This window comes from Rhinatrema bivittatum, chromosome 18 (assembly GCF_901001135.1).
Source record: "Rhinatrema bivittatum chromosome 18, aRhiBiv1.1, whole genome shotgun sequence".
NCBI classification, from domain to species: Eukaryota; Metazoa; Chordata; class Amphibia; order Gymnophiona; family Rhinatrematidae; genus Rhinatrema; species Rhinatrema bivittatum.
In genome coordinates this window covers 31,748,709-31,762,587 of record NC_042632.1, presented here as the reverse complement: position 1 = coordinate 31,762,587, position 13,879 = coordinate 31,748,709, and the positions used below count along the sequence as shown (strand labels likewise).

General features: G+C 43.5%; 1 long non-coding RNA gene across 1 annotated transcript in view; it reads right to left on the bottom strand.

Annotated features, from left to right (window-relative positions):
• Positions 1 to 221: 221 nt before the first annotated feature.
• LOC115079587 overlaps positions 222 to 13,879 on the bottom strand; it is a 65,929-nt gene continuing 52,271 nt past the window's right edge. Inside the window, exons 2-4 of the long non-coding RNA XR_003853332.1 lie at positions 5,421 to 5,546; positions 1,689 to 1,863; positions 222 to 552 (exon numbers count right to left, since the gene is read on the bottom strand). This is a non-coding gene — a long non-coding RNA (uncharacterized LOC115079587). The remainder of the gene's footprint in view (positions 553 to 1,688; positions 1,864 to 5,420; positions 5,547 to 13,879) is intronic.

Genomic DNA, 13,879 nt, shown 5'->3' with positions numbered 1-13,879 from the left:
TTATATACTGCTACTCTCAGAATCTATGCCCTTCTGTCTATCTCCATATCTTTCTGAATCACTCTGTCTTGCATTGATATTTGCCTATCTATGTAGAATTTTAATGCTGGGAGCTCCATTCTGTGTCAGGAAGAGTCTAGGGCTATTGTGTCCTACAAGGTGAATAATTTTGGCCAATCAAAGGGCAGTTTTTTTAGTTCTGTGACACCAAAGGCAAAAACCAGGAGAAATAAGCCATTTATATATACAACAGTAATTGCAGCATGGACCACATTTAACTTTCCTAGCTGAGTTTCAAGAAAATGCATTTCATATTTATTTAAGAAGAAATAAACAGGGAATTTACAGTTTCCACACTATGCCATGCGTCAATCCATCCATCAAGCAGCCTTGTTGATCCATATGATTTTGGCTTCTTCCCTTAAGAATGGTGCAAAACATCAGCCCTTTTAATTCATTTCTGGTTAGTTTTATGGTTTTAAACTCCTATTTAAAGGATTCTGGGGCCTGCAGTTCTTTCCTGTAAAGAAAGGACTCCAATCGCTGATGCACCTGGAAATGAGAGTTAACACAATCAGAACTGGATCAAATTCATGCCAGTAAACTGATGTTAGCTATCAGGTAGGGATGATAGTCACTGAGGGGTGACAGGGGGCGGTTTCTTCTGGAACACGATCATGGTTGTTGCAGATTGACCTCAGGAGTCTTGCTCCCTGGCACAGACTGACCCACAAGCAAAAGCGGGGTCAGTGCGCAGTGACACATGGATTTCCTGTTTTCTGGCTCAGGCCAACCTAAAGATGAGGGCATGGCTATTGCGCAATGTTCTGGGGATTCCTGGTTCCTGACACAGACCGAGCAGAGGATGACTGATGACAGCAGGGTCAGAGCAATGGCGTTGGGTTCAATTTTTCCCAAAAAGAAAAGGCTGCTGAGTAGCAAAGATAACCAACTCATTTTACCTGATTTATCTTTAACTGAATTCTCAGTCAAATCGTAACCAGGTAGGCTTTTGGTTGAAAATTCTCCTAAATGTAGTCAGGCAAAATTTAGCTGTTTAGATCTAAGCCTGCTGATTGGATGGTTGTGGTTGGCTACTTGAACTTAGCTGGTGGCGAGCATCAGTCCTAACCAGCTAAATTATAATTAAGTCCTGGGAACGCCTCTAGCACTGCCCATTTTTGTTTTTACCCAGAAAATTTTATATGCCTTATGCATTCAGCCAGTTATCTTTAGCTGGGCGGAACATCAAGGATAATCTTTATTTGATATTATGATTTGACGGATTTTGACCCTTCGTTTACAATTTTTTTTTTCTGTTTGCATGCCGCTTTGTAGCCTCTTATGAGAGGTGCTTAATGAATGTGAGGTAACAACAATATTATAAAAACAGCAACAACATAACAAATAATAGTAATAATCAAGCTCACAGCAGTTCCAGAAATGCTTGCGTGCGCTTTGAGGTGGCATAATGACTATGCAAGCGTGTGCATGGCACACTTGTATCGCTGCAAGGGGAAAAGCGTGCTGCGTGTGACGGATGGGGGCCGGGGCATCGTGCATGAACGGGAAGAGGGTGCCTCATCCCCTGATCCTAAACGTTTCTCTTTACCGGTACATTGCAACGGTTCAAAAAGCAGTTCTGCCGGGATGTGTTTATTAAGAGCCTGCCAGACCATCGGATTTACCTTCTTGCTGCGGACTTTACAGAGACTTTTCCTGTAACAGTAAGTGCTGCTCTGTTAATGTCTGCGGAGGATGAAGGATAGATCACCAAAACTCTTCTTCAGACGGGGTGGGCAGATCTTGAGTACTTAGAGACCCGGAGCTCTCTGCCTGGAAGCAGTTTCTCTCACCCTCTCCCTACAGATAGATTTAAGAGCAGATTAGCTTCAGAATATTCTCCTCCATTTCCTGTCTCTTGTTATTGATTACTCACTATGTATTGGTCTGGTAGGAGCTGGGCAGAGAAGGGGGGAAAGGTCTGAGTGAGAAAGGAAATTAGAATTGATAGTTAAGTGTTAGAGAGGCCCTATGATAGGATTCTGAAGTTTTTAAAAGGCTGATGGTTTATAAATCATACCGACAACCATATTGAAGGATCATAACCTCTTCCTCCAAGTATGACAGGAACCCTGCTCCTCCTCCTCCTCCTCGGTAAGCTACATTCTCATAGCAGGCACAGCAGCCACTTCAAATAAGGCATGTGTACTACTACTGGCAATGTGCAAGCACAGTCCTGGGCTGTCCCATCCAGTCACAGTCACTGCTGCTGGCAGTAAACACACTCACTACTGCTGGTATTATTCATCTATTGCTAACAGTATACTAGCTATACACCTACTGCTGATACCACTGTGTTACCATAAATCCACTACAGCTGGTGCTGAAGTATTTATTTATTTAAAATTTTTCTATACCGTCGTTTAGTAATATACCATCACAACGGTTTACATTTTGGCACAAAATAGGTTGGTTAGGTTTCTAGGTTATCCATGGGGTGCCAATATTTTACGGTTACATAGTTCAGTAATATACTCTAAATGAGAGATGGGTTGGGTTGGTTACCATTTATATGATTTTGGGATAATCATATATGTGTATACTGTTTCAATTTAATATTTAATAATGGGTAACACATAATAAAATTGTCAAATTTTCCGTTTGTTGGTGACTTTGTATGTATTGTGAAATGGACTCACTGCTTAAGGGGCCTGTCATGGGATGGAGTAATAAGGGAATGGATCTGAGTAACTTGACTTTAGTAGATAAGTTCTCCTACTAGCACAGCTAAGGGAAGCTGCACCTTTAGCTCGGCAGTAGGGGTCCTGTGTGGGAGCCAGACAATTGCAGGCTCAAATCCTGAAATCCTCAGTTGGAAAATGGGCTGCAGGGCTGTACAGTCTTCTCATTGCCACATGCCCATGACTGATGGTGTTATAATAGTGTACCTTATACCTTTACCGATGATGATGCCCATCCAATGCTGATACTGCGTAGTAGGGATGTGAATCGTTTTAGGACGATTAAAATTATCGTCCGATAATTTTAATATCGTCTTAAACCGTTATGGAACACAATACAATAGAGATTCTAACAATTTATCGTTATAAATCGTTAGAATCGTGAGCCGGCACACTAAAACCCCCTAAAACCCACCCCCGACCCTTTAAATTAAATCCCCCACCCTCCCGAACCCCCCCCCCAATGACTTAAATAACCTGCGGGTCCAGCGGCGGTCTGGAACGGCAGCGGTCCGGAACGGGCTCCTGCTCCTGAATCTTGTTGTCTTCAGCCGGCGCCATTTTCCAAAATGGCGCCGAAAAATGGCGGCGGCCATAGACGAACACGATTGGACGGCAGGAGGTCCTTCCGGACCCCCGCTGGACTTTTGGCAAGTCTCGTGGGGGTCAGGAGGCCCCCCACAAGCTGGCCAAATGTTCCTGGAGGTCCAGCGGGGGTCAGGGAGCGATTTCCCGCCGCGAATCGTTTTCGTACGGAAAATGGCGCCGGCAGGAGATCGACTGCAGGAGGTCGTTCAGCGAGGGTTCTGGCGCCTCGCTGAACAACCTCCTGCAGTCGATCTCCTGCCGGCGCCATTTTCCGTACGAAAACGATTCGCGGCGGGAAATCGCTCCCTGACCCCCGCTGGACCTCCAGGAACTTTTGGCCAGCTTGTGGGGGGCCTCCTGACCCCCACGAGACTTGCCAAAAGTCCAGCGGGGGTCCGGAAGGACCTCCTGCCGTCCAATCGTGTTCGTCTATGGCCGCCGCCATTTTTCGGCGCCATTTTGGAAAATGGCGCCGGCTGAAGACAACAAGATTCAGGAGCAGGAGCCCGTTCCGGACCCCTGCCGTTCCGGACCGCCGCTGGACCCGCAGGTTATTTAAGTCATTTGGGGGGGGGGGGGTTCGGGAGGGTGGGGGATTTAATTTAAAGGGTCGGGGGTGGGTTTTAGGGGGTTTTAATGTGCCGGTTTTGCGATTTTTCGATTTTTCGATTTTTCACGATTTTTCACGATTTTTCACGATATTTTACCCCCCCAAACGGCAACAATACGATTCCCTCCCCCTCCCAGCCGAAATCGATCGTTAAGACGATCGAGGACACAATTCACATCCCTACTGCGTAGGTCAGTAGGCATAGTATTCCATATTGTAGGCCCTGCAATGGATAGTGCACTCTCTTTAGTGGAGGTATGATGAGTAAGCTTAGGTGAGGGAGTATGCAGGGTTGCCAGGTAGTAAGATCTAGTGGGTCTGTTGGTGTTACGGAATGTAAGGGACTTGTTGAGCCAGTGCATGTTTTGGTTGTGTAAGGTTTTGTGTATGATGGTGAGAGTTTTATATTGGATTCGATAAGGGATCGAGAGCCAGTGTAATTCTTTGAGAATGGGGGTGATATGCTCGTTTTAGTGAGGATACGGGCGGTGGCATTCTGGAGCATTTGGAGGGGGGGCGATAGTGTTTTTGGGAAGGCCGAGGAGGAGGGTGTTGCAGTAGTCAATTTTTGAGACAATAGTGGATTGGAGTACTGTGCGGAAGTTGTTGAAGTGGAAGAGGGGTTTTAGTTTTTTTAGGGTTTGAAGTTCATTGTGGTGTTAATTTTTTTAGGTTGAATTGATTTCAATGATGAGGTTTCTTGCGTGTTGTGTGATGGAGATTGTGGGAGGGAGGGCGTTGTGTTGAAAGGGGGTGAAGGGGTTGTGTTGTGGTGAAATGATCATGAATTCTGTTTTGGATGTGTTGAGTGTGAGGTTGACGTTAGTGAGGAGGGTGTTGATTGCAGAGAGAGAGGTTTCCCAGGTTTCGAGAGCTTTAGGTAGGGAATTGGTGATAGGAATGATGATTTGTACTTCGTCCGCATATATGAAGTGTGTAAGACCAAGTTTGGAGAGGAGGTGGCAGAGTGGCAGTAGGTAGATGTTAAAAAGGGTAGAGGATAATGAGGAGCCTTGAGGAATGCCTTGTGGTAGGTCAATTGCTTTGGAGTCTTAGTTACCTATTCTAACTTTTCTTTGCCTATTTTTTAGATAGGATTCGAACCAGTGGAGAGGTGTTCCTGAGATGCCAATTTCAGAGAGCCGGTCAAGTAGGATGTTGTGACTTATGGTGTCAAAGGCAGAGGATAATGTCTAGTAGTGCAAGTATATACGAGTGGCCTTTGTCCAGTCCTTTGAGGAGGTAGTCTGTGAGTGAGATGAGGAGGGTTTCCATACTGAAATACTTACGGAAGCCAATTTGGGATCGAGAAAGAATATTATTTTTTTCTAGATAGTTTTTCATGTGTGTTCTTTCACAGCAAAGTGTACTTTTTGCACCAGTGTAAAAGAAGCACTCCCAGGGGCAAAACTTAATTGGGGCATGAAATCTAGACGTGCACCAGAAGTTTAAAAAATGTGTGCACATAGACAACTTACATTCCGTATGCTTCCATTGGAGACAACTTGAAGTGCACATGTACTTTTATCCAGATAACGATTCAGTCTTCAAACACAAACCATGCGTGTTCCTTTGTGCTTGAAGATCAGGTAAGTCTGAGCAGGCTGAAAAATACATACATACTTTGACAGGTGGTTTATTGAAAGCGTACCCCATAGTATTTATGCATTCACTGCTGATGGTGCTACAATGTTACTAGAAATCTTCTGCTGCTGGGGCCTAAATATGTAACTCTCCATTCACTGAAATTAACATTGCACATGCATTGCTGGTTATTTCTATCAATTAAGAAGATTGATATTTGGGGGATAGTCAGGAAAAGGGTTTAGAAATCTGAATCCTAACTCTAAAACAATGCTCAGCTTTTTCATTAAAATGTGATTATTTTGTATTGGATATCAACTTTCTTTGGGTGTTTTCTGTCCAGCAAGAGGGCTTGACTCGGTGGCTGAATTTTCTGACTCACTGCTATATGTCCAGCTCTCTGAAAATCTTCTCCACAGGGCTATCATTTTCCCTGCTAGCCTGAAGGACCTCTTAACACAAATTCAATTGCTTGGAGGAGGTCATGCAATGTGTGCTAAAAAGCCAGAACGCTACTCACTATATCCCCGAGGCATAAGGAGTTTGGACATTTTATAATATAGAAAACAAGATATTCCAATTATACTATCTTGGGCTTTCTAAGTTTGTATATCATCACCAAAGTACAGGTCATCCAATGCACTTAAGCACAGACATTCTGTAAATCATGATTAGGGACCATCAACATCATTTTTATCATATTTGCCTGAGGATTTATAGAGTTGTTTTTTTAAAATGAGAGAAAATCAATGGGAAATTGTCAACATAATTTATGGTGAATAGAATGTAGCAGAGCACAGATTTTAATTAATCCCTTTTTCAGGGATCACACTAGAACGCTATACCCCAGTCATCTTCCTGGGGTGTAGTCTGCCTCGATAACCCCTTTCAACATCAGGAAAGTCAGCTCCAGGGCTACCATAAAAAGGCCGCATTGAACATTTCATTCATAACAGCTAGCAGCATTCTATGCCTGAGTGCCTATGAAAATATAAAATTAGTTTTGTCTGAACTTAATTTAACTGGCAATTTATGAACAAAGAGAAATTCTTTTAGCTATTTCTACTCATGGTTCCGGCTGGGCACGGGGGTGTTGTGGTCACGGAACTCAATGACAGCATGAAATCCCTTGACTGGCAAGACCACTAGAAGTGCCAGGCAGGCATGTCTCATGGGAAGAAACGTGCATGGCTTGGCATGACCCATGAGAAGGCATAAAAGTAGAGATACATTTGCAGTAGCATCCCTGCTGACAAACCTTTTGTCCCACACAAGAAATACCCAGCTTGATATATCACAATTTCAATGACACCTTCTTCTTCTTCTCCTTACGTCCTTGTTAACTGTCTGTGCCAACCCTGAAAAGGATCCATAGTGAATGCATGTGCTATGGCACCCATTGCAATGCCTTATTGTATATTGTTAGTAAATTAAGAGTGCGGACACAGTGGGGCGGATTTTCAGAGCCCTGCTCGCCTAAATCCGCCTAAATCCGGGCAGATTTAGGCGAGCAGGGCCCTGTGCGCCGGTGCGCCTATGTTCAATAGGCCTACCGGCGCGTGCAGACCCCGGGACTCACGTAAGTCCCGGGGTTTAGCGAGGGGGGCGTGTCGGGGGGCGGGCCCGGTCGGCGCGGCGTTTTGGGGGCGTGTCGGCAGCGTTTTGGGGGCGGGCCCGGGGGCGTGGTTACGGCCTGGGGCAGTCCGGGGGCGTGGCCGCGCCCTCCGTACCCGCCCCCAGGTCGCGTCCCGGCGCGCTAGCGGCCCGCTGGCGCGCGGGGATTTACGTCTCCCTCCGGGAGGCGTAAATCCCCCGACAAAGGTAAGGGGGGGGTTTTAGACAGGGCCGGGCGGGTGGGTTAGGTAGGGGAAGGGAGGGGAAGGTGAGGGGAGGGCAAAAGAAAGTTCCCTCCGAGGCCGCTCCGATTTCGGAGCGGCCTCGGAGGGAACGGGGGTAGGCTGCGCGGCTTGACGCGCGCCGGCTATACAGAATCGATAGCCTTGCACGCGCCGATCCAGGATTTGCGCGGCTACGCGCGTATCTACTAAAATCCCGCGTACTTTTGCTTGCGCCTGATGCGCCAGCAAATGTACGCCAATTCGCGCGGTTTGAAAATCTACCCCAGTATGTTTAAGGAGCTAGACTGAAATAAATATCTAAAATAAAACCTATCGGCCTTTTTTTTTTTTTTTTTTTTTACAAACATGACTACTCTCAGGAATCTGTTAAGATCATCTAGGATGAAAATGTCCAGCAGCCAAGAACTCTTACCCTACGCAAATGACTGGGCATAGGACTGGTGGCAGTCATTTCTGAAATGGTCTTTACCACTTAGCCTTGGAATCAAATGTGGTTGCCTCTTCATCAATATGATCCAAAGCAAGCTTTCAACCCCCCCTCCCCCTTCCAGCCCCCTCTCCCCCACCTCCTACCATACCTATACAATGGAGCATGCTGCATTCTCCATTCTCAGCATGGATGTGCATAGTCACTCGGTGCATTACCAATTTGCCAGGAGAAAGACGAGATGACAAAAATTAAATTACATTCTGGAGGTGATACCAAGCAATTAAACTAAAGAAAGGGAAAAGGGAATTTTTAAATTATCATAAAAATTCCACACGGGCTCTCTCTTTTTGTATGCGCTGTATTTGGGCAGAATAGTGATGGATTAGTTAAGGTTTCTTTTTAGTTGTGTAATATCTTTAAACTGGCAAGCCAAGCCATTAGCTATTTGTCTTCTAGTAGAGAGCCTTGTCAGAGCAGCCAAAAGAATTTTAAATTACTGTCACATCAGGCCCTGTAAAAAGGGCACCCCTATGACAGGATAGAGGTTTCTTTAATTTGCTATTTCTTTAATTTATTTAAGAGGACAGCATACCTTCCCCGGTGCAGCCTTTTGTTCCATGGATGCATGGAAATGTTGGTCCTGCAGAGCCGGGGGCGTCAGCTGAAATGCCAGTAATTAAAGCTGATTAGGCTTCCGTGAAGCCAAGGTTGGAAGGCTTGGACAGGTAAGCACATCTTTGGCTGCACTGCAGTACTGCTTGAGCCATTCAGGATGCCAACTTAGCCAGCTAGGCGTGCTTTCTCCAGTGCAAGCAGCCAAGGGCTATCCTGTGAAAGGGAGCTGGGCAGGACCTTCTTTCTTTTGAGAAATAAACAGTTTAACATTCATCGCTTACTGAGGACTGGAGCTGGTTCTTAAGAAGGAAACGAGGAGAGCTGATATGTAGTCTGAAGCAAAGCTAACAGCAATGGAGGTGTGGACAGATCTCATCATATGCAAGTCACGGTGCATATCTCAGGAGAGCGGCACGCGTGCTAACAGGCAAAAGCTCGTGGTCCTACCTTCACAATAATTCCCCCTAGAACTGCCAATGGGCAGCCACAGATTTTCACTTCTTTTCAGTGGTCTCGAGGTTTAAGGTGATTCCACATGTAAATTGATTTGCATCCAGAGTGCCCTATTCATAGTCTTCAGTCAAAACTCCCGAGGAAAATCAAAACTACACAGCACTAATGTGCTTGAGAACATAACCAAACATGCATGCTTCTTTTATCAAGTATGTATAAAGTGTTTGTATATGAAGGTACATGTATAGGGGTACATTTTATAAAAAAGCGATAGCACGTACTTTTGTTCCCGCACTAGCCACGTATATCATATAAAATCCGGGGTTGGTGCGCGCAAGGGGGTGCACATTAGTGCACCTTGCGTGCGCTGCCTTTTCCCTCCGAGGCCGCTCCGAAATCGGAGCGGCCTCGGAGAGAACTTTCCTTCCACCTCCCCCCACCTTCCCCTCCCTTCCCCCAGCCCTATCTACACCCCCCCACCTTTATTCCTAAAGTTACGCCTGCTCGAGGCAGGCGTAACTCGCACGCACCAGCCGGTTGCCGGCGCCAGGTTCCAGTCCGGGGGCTGGTCCGGAGGCCGCGGCCATGCCCTCCGGAACGCCCCGGATCGGAACCATGCCCGTGGCCACGCCCCCGGAATGCCCCCAGATGACGTGCCACCGCGACACGCCCCTGACACACCCCCAGGGAATCCCCGGGACTTACGTGCGTTCTGAGGCTTGCGCGCGCCGCCGAGCCTATGCAAAGTAGGCTTGGCGCAGGTTTTCGGGGGTTACGCACGTAACCCTTTGAAAATCTACCCCAAAATCCATATCATATGTGAAATGTGCCTGCATGTTTGCAGAGCATGTGCAGTCAGAACAAGCATGAAACTAAACTATATCACTACATGATTTGGAGATCTTGCTGCAGGGCTAGTATGGATATTTTAGAGTAACTGGACAACTTCTTGCAGGGGCAAAGGAGGAAAACACCATTGGGAAAGCCATAAGTTACCTCCATTGTCAAAGCAGCATGTTAAGAGCTGACATGGCAAAACAGAAATACTCTACCAGACCTGAAACCCTTGACAGAAGTGACAGGTAGACCATGCTCTGCCCATTGCTTGAGGATGGCAATAAATCAGGGTGGAAAATGGGCACTCAGTGTTGAGCATCCACTTTCCTCACGTACGCCCATCCACCTCTACTGGGCATGCAATCAAATATTTAAATGAGGGGTCGCACTGCCAAGGAGGCACTAGGGACAAATGTACACCCCTAGCCCCTCCTTGGCAGCAAGCACCCAGGAGAAGTGGCTGTCAGTGGGTTAGGAAAATTGATTCTACGAGCATCTGTTTTCCTAACCTGTGCACAGCCAATGTTTAGGAAAATGGACGCTCGTTAATTGAACATCTCTTTTCCTGACTGCCGGTGTACTTTCTTTTTTTATTAAATTGTTTTTTTTACATTCTCATCCTTTTTGATCCTCTGACTTAATATCACCATGATATTAAGGTGGAGGAAGTACAGAAAAGCAGTATTTTCTGCTTTTCTGTACACTTTTTGGGCTGCTCAGAAATTAATATCTGCTTTGGGCAGGTGTTAATTTCTGAGGGTAAAAATGTGTGCCTCAGGCGTTCATTTTTTTTTTTTTTTTAATTGCAGAGAATAGCTAATAGCCTCATCAACAAGCATTTGCATGTGATGAGTGCTATTATTTTCACGAGGGGTTGGACGCATGTGTTGGACGCGTTAATCCCCTTATAGATTAAGGGGTTGTGGACACGTCAAACCAGGGGTTAAACCGTGCGCTCAGCTGAGTGCACTGTATTGCATTGGCCTGAGTGCAGGGTCTTGCTAAGGTCAGCTCACAAGCACTCAGAAGTGCTCATCAGTGGAAAAAAATATGCCTGTGGTAGATGGCCATGAGAGAAGAATGTTGTATAGCGAACAGAAGAAACGAGATTGGTATATGAAAACCTTTTATTCTGATAATAATCGAGCCCGACTCTGGCAGAGTTTCACTCTTTTCTGAAGAGCTGCCTCAGGGGCTACTAAAATGAAAATTAAAATCAAATAGAGATTAAAACTCACATACAAACAAAAATTAAACAATATATAAATGTGTGAACGGTAAAGTCAACAATCCTTAAATTTCAGAAGATCTGCACTACTGCCTTTCCATAGTAAAAAGACATCATCGATGTACCTTTTCCAAAGAATTGCATTGTCTGAATAGCCATGGTTTGTCAAGTGAGTTCTTTCAAAATTGGCTACATATAGGTTCGCAATGGAAGGGGCCATTGCTGATCCCATTGCGACTCACTTGCTTTGAATGTAACAATTCTAATTAAAGGAAAAAAAATGTTTGGTCAGGACAATAGTGGCCAAATCCATAATTAACTGAGAGGGTATACGTGTATTCACTCTTTTGTTACAAAGGGTCTGCTCAATGATTTTTATAGCTTGGTCCTATGGTATATTGGTGTAGAGGGATTCAACATCTAGTGTGGCCATTAAGATGTCATTACTGTTGTGTGGTAAATTCATTAAAATTGTGATAATATGGGCTGAGTCGCGAACATACGACGGTATATCTGGAACATGGGGATGCAGAAAAGTATCAGTGAAAATAGAAAGTGGCTCCAAAAGTGACCCATTGGCAGATATGATGGGTCTGCCAGGTGGGTCCATTAGTGGGTTTTGGATCTTAGGTAAAATATAGATAATAGGCATCACTGGGTGTTCTACTGTAAGGAATGCTGCTTCTTTTTTAGTCAGAAAATTAAAGGATTCTGCAATTGCTATAGTGTTGTCTATCTTTTTTTATTCAGCTGGTAGGGTCCATATCAACTTTACTATAAAAATTAGCATGAGACAATTGTTTCTCTATCTCTGCTATATATTTGGATCTATCCATGACAACAATTGCTCCACCTTTGTCTGCAGGTTTTATGACAATTGTCTGATCATTAATAAGGGTGTTAATGGCATTCATTTCTGATTTAGTGATATTGGTTTTGTATCCATATTTCTTTTCTTTTGCTGAGATTTCTTTAAGTAATAATGCCTCAAATGTGTGGATAACTGGATTCATTGGTCCACTAGGAACCCACTTACTAGTGGATTTGACAACTGAACCACTGACATCATTGGTTTATCGGAGAAGGTATCTAAAATTTTGAGTTTCCTCGTGAACTTGTTTTGAAGGCATTAGATGTTTTCGTGGGGACAAAGGACAACCCTTTATTCAGAACTGCTAGCTCATCTTGATTCAATATTTTCTTAGAGATGTTGACTACACGGTTATCATCATTCAAAATACTATTTTCTGGAATGGGTTGTAATACCCTCTGCCAAACCTACATCAAGTTGTACTCTTTACACTCCTCTGTTATCTTTACCTGATTGAATGTTCACTTTTCAATAATTATATATTATTTATATGTTCATACATGGGCATCAAATATTTTTCAATTTGATATATTTTTTTATTTGCTAATATTTCCCATTACTCTATCAGTAATCTGGTTTCTTGTCTGTCTATACACCATTATGATGTCATCACACACATTTATATGATTCTGTGTAACAACATGTGAGTTATTGTTTATTCATGTATCATTTTTATTTCTTATATTTTCTGTCAACTTTAGCATTCACACATTTATATGTTGTTTCATTTTGTTTGTATGTGTGTTTTAATCTCTATTTGATTTTAATTTTCATTTTAGTAGCCCCTGAGGCAGCTCTTCAGAAAAGAGCGAAACTCGGCCAGAGTTGGGCTCAATTATTGTCAGAATAAAAGGTTTTCATATACCGATCTCGTTTCTTCTGTTCGCTATACAGCCATCTTGGATCGGTTTCCGGTTTGCTTTTTGGGTTCATGAGAGAAGAACTGCATACTGAGAAAGTCGCCTACAGTAATTTAATTATTTATAATTAACATTTGATTTCTCAGCTTACAGAAATCCATCAAAGCAAGGTACAATAGTAATCAATCCATCTAACAATACAATGCACATACAACAGTAGTCATATCATGATAATAACAGTAACATATCTTCATTTTCCCTGATCTATTACCAGATTCCTTTTCAATCCCTCCCCATCCTGAGTCTAACTACTGCACCTATGGCAATTCTTGGACAAACAAGCATGATTTAACCTTCTTGCTAAACTTTCTTCTTCTAATGATGAAAAATCTAAGGACAAATCATCAGAACTGTAATTACCCATTTACTTTATCTAGATCTGCATTTTCAGGAATTAGTTTTTTAGTGCAGAAATGTTTGCTGGCTACAGTTTTTAAGTGAGTAGTGATCTATAGCTACATATGGCATTCAATTCTGTGATTCTGCAGTTAATGGGAGTTAATGGTATAGATAGTTCTTAGTTCCTGCTTGCGCATGTTCCTATATGTGTGGAATATTGATTATTGATATGGTTAGATTTTTAGAGAAGAAAAAAAAACAAGTGGTGGAAACTGTGAATATTTGTCAAGTGTTGAGCTTGGTTTAAATCATCCTTTTGGACACACAGTTTGTGACCCCAAGAATCAACTGCCTCAACAATATGCACTTTAGCAATTTTGTATTTGAAAGGGAAGGCAATTTTCAAAGCCCTTTATCTGGCTAAATAGCAATTTAAAATATATCAATGTGATACACCACTGTGTCAGCGATATAAACAACAATACAAAAAAATCATAGGTAAAAACCTCTCACCACAAAGTAGTGGTGCGGGGACACGTACATTTATGTATGAAACTTTCCTCTAACTCCTTTAATATTTTATTATACACTACGCAGTTCACTTTAAAGAAGCATATTCCACACTATGTAGGTGTATTAAGCAGACGTTATTCATTACAAAGATTGGATTAGCATCTGAAGAAAAATCCTATTAACAATCAGCGTGAGAGGTTTTTACCTATGATTTTTTTGTATTGTTTTTTAAATAGCAATTTAGCCAGGTAAAATGGCTCTGCTGAAAACTGACATTCCCCCATCTAC